Genomic DNA, 3,393 nt, shown 5'->3' on the forward strand with positions numbered 1-3,393 from the left:
GATACTGAACCAGACAGACACAAGGTCTACCTCCAACAGGGGACCAGCACCAGATATTTTGGGTCAGGAGTAAGAGGAAAATCAAAATGTTTCCAAACTTCTGATGTGATTAGTGCAATATAGAAGCCACTGAGCTTTGGCTTTTCAGAGAAAAATCAGTCTATGCCTACCTTGGAAATTGTTTTAGGTTATTCTGCCTGTCAGCTATGATTAGTGATTGATTTAAACAGCAGCCAAGGACTACAGGTAGGTTGTGTGCATGTGAAGTTAAACGGTGAATAACTGAGAGGTTTGCATAAGTCCCTGCACAGAACTTTGAACCCCCGTCATCACGTAGGTAAGTACAAGTAGCAGTGCCCCAGCTATGCAATTAAGAAATGAGAGGTATGACTCATCCACCAAAATGAATAATCAATCCTCAAGTAGTATTATTCAATTTAAACTAATTCCAGCAGCTTTTGATTACTATAGATGTGTTAAAGGCCAGTCTGTCATCAAGGACTTAATAGTTATTCATTAGCAAGTAAATACAAGAACATTATAGAAACACTTGCGATAAGTGGGGCCTTAGGAGGTAAAAGCCAGTGCAGCCGTGATGCAGAGTTCTGCTATTCAGAAATCAAAGCAAGCCCTCTACAGTCTGCCTTTAGCACTCCAACTATTTTAGTGGGTAACATTTACGGAGCAATGACTAAGAATGCTAATGGATGATTTAGGGAATTAAAAAAAAAAATCTACTGCTAGTAAACAATAAGCAGTGCTACCAGTATTAACAGTCTTGTTGATTGTATTTCTATACCTTGAAATTATAGGGCAAACACCTGACCGAGGGTTATGAAACAGACACAAGGTCTGGGTTTTCTTTCATTTAAGCTAATTTAAGAAGTGAAATTTCCAAAAGCCTGAATAGCTTAGAAGCACAAGATTTCCAGGACTTCGACCATGAAATCACTAAATGCTTTTGAAAAACATCACCCTTTAAGTGCATTGTGTTGGCTAAACATGTTGACCATGAACCCATGGAGTAAGTTGCTAATACAAAATGTTCAAGAAGAGCCTAGGGAAAAATGCATTCAAGGACAAAGAAATGTTGGCTTTCAGACAACTGGTGGACTATGTGAGCTAGGAAGATGCAGCAGTCAGAGGGCTGTTTCTCATCTCCTTAGCAAGACTGCAAAGAAACATCAGAAAGTGATGGTCTGGGTCTGATACGGATTCCCCCGAGTGGAGGCTGTAAACAATGTTATACTGTGCAGCAATTGTGTAATATTGCCTCATTGCTTGTGAAACTCCAGATGTCACCTACCGAACATTACTACAGCTGTAGAATAGCTTGATCCCAGAAGCCCTGCTGTGAGAGGCAAGTGCTAGCCCTGTTTAACAGTGAAGTAACCAAAGTGAAAATTACTTTTACAATCTCATTTTAAAGCCAGATTTTTAACCCAAATCTCTTCCCAGAAAATGACTGCGCTAGTATCCTGTGTCTGTTTGTTCCATCTTTCACTTTGATCTACTTTTAGCAAGGATTTGAAAGCTGCAGATAAGCCTTATGTGCTATAAGCCAAAAGGTAGGGATTCTCCTTATAGAAACTGCATACAAAGTTCCTCCAAGCCTGGGGAGGTTTGGATCCAGATGCATGCTTTGCGGGGTGGCCTGCAGCAGCCGTTCCTGTAACATAAGGCACTCTTCTATTGGGCAGCATCAGCATAGGTACTACAGCACTGAATGAGTGCGACTCACTCTTAATCAGAAAGTCCAGCAATAGCCAGTACAGGGAATCAGGATCAGATCTGGCGCTGGATATTTCCTAGGCTATCAGCCTAGCATCTTTCTCAAGAATTGACTTGGTATCCAGTTTTCAAGTCTCCTAGGTTGGCATGATGAATGGGAGGCTGTTTGTCCAGGCTGTTTCTGCTAGAATCAATGCAAGGCAACAATAAAGCGATATGTTTGGTGATCAGACAGCCATTGTTTGGAAATATTCAACCACAAGACGCAGAAAGTTTTATTCTATCGTTTACTTCCAGCACAATTCATATCCTGCTCGTCTCACTGTGTCACCTCCGCTGCCACCAGGCGATGCTATGAAAAAACATTTTTCTGCATAGTGCAATATTTACTGGAAAGCAGCAGGATGAAATGCATTCTGTGCCTAAGACAGCTGCAGGCCTGTGTCCTGGCAGGCAGCTCCAGGGAGAAGGCTAAGTGCAAGCAGTGATTAATCAGTAGCAGGCAGTCGAGGCAGCCATTCCTCCTCCATTTCCCCTCTCTCAGGTAAGTGCTGGGAATATTGCTACAGTCACAAGATTGAAGTTCAAGACATGGCATCAACCATGAGGTGCCACCACCCACCAAGAGGCAGATCTCAAATAGGTGTGGTGCTGTGGTCACCCTCTCCTTTCAGACTAAGCTGGTGGAGCAGCAACCAGGGATATTTTTTTTTTCGTTTCCAAGGCAAGTAAGAATTCACTCCTGAGCGCACATTTCCTTCAATTCATGCTCGGCGGCACCTTCCCTCCCCTCCCCCGCTACCACTGCTGCTGTTCCCGGCTGACCCAGGGCCGAGGGGGCTGCCAGGGCTGCTCCTGCCCCACTTCAGACAAGCAGTACATGGAACTAGGCTCACCTGGGGACACGAGTGGTGGTAGTTTATTTAGCAAAATTAGCAAGTTCAGGAATTCAACAAGGAAAAATCCCTGCTGCCGATTGTCACTGGGATCTAATGCACTCCAATGCCTCATCCCTGACACGCAGAGAAGGGGAGGTTGTCTGAATTCGGAGGAAGGGCATCACTGAATGGGATCCCGGCAGTGTTAAACCCACAGATGGAACCAGAGACAGGGAAACTAGAAGGCAAAATTCAAATACGTACCCTTTAAAATCTGATAAGAGACTTGTGCAGTTGCTGTTCTGCAGCTATCCTGAACCACTTCTGTAGTCCCCCTGCTTTACCTCTGGTAGGTTAGGGTGTTTTATCTTGTATTGTGTTAGGATTGACACCAGTTTTACAAAGAGTTTAGATTACGGATTGCGTGAGATGGTTTGGATAGGGAAGATTCAACCTCAGGCAGGAGGTTGGACTACACCTCTGGAGGCCCCTTCTACTTCTCTATGATAATGTGTATTTTTACCCTAGAGCATGCTCTCACCTGTTTTTCTGTTATGAGTTTGGACCACGGCTGACTTTGTATCCAGCTGCAATTCCCCACCATCTCACAGAAGCCTGTGCCTGCTGTTGAAAGCTGAAGAACAGTTTAGGGGGATTAGGTGGGAAATGAAAGGGTTAAAACATTTCTAGATCTAGCTGACAGGGTTGGAGCAAACAGTGCTCCCTAGTGATTCATGGGATGCTGGCAGATGTTATGTGCTTTGGCACAGAGACTTTGATGGCC

Source organism: Gavialis gangeticus, unplaced genomic scaffold, assembly GCF_001723915.1.
Source record: "Gavialis gangeticus isolate Ggan-Ray unplaced genomic scaffold, GavGan_comp1, whole genome shotgun sequence".
In the NCBI taxonomy this organism is placed as follows: domain Eukaryota; kingdom Metazoa; phylum Chordata; order Crocodylia; family Gavialidae; genus Gavialis; species Gavialis gangeticus.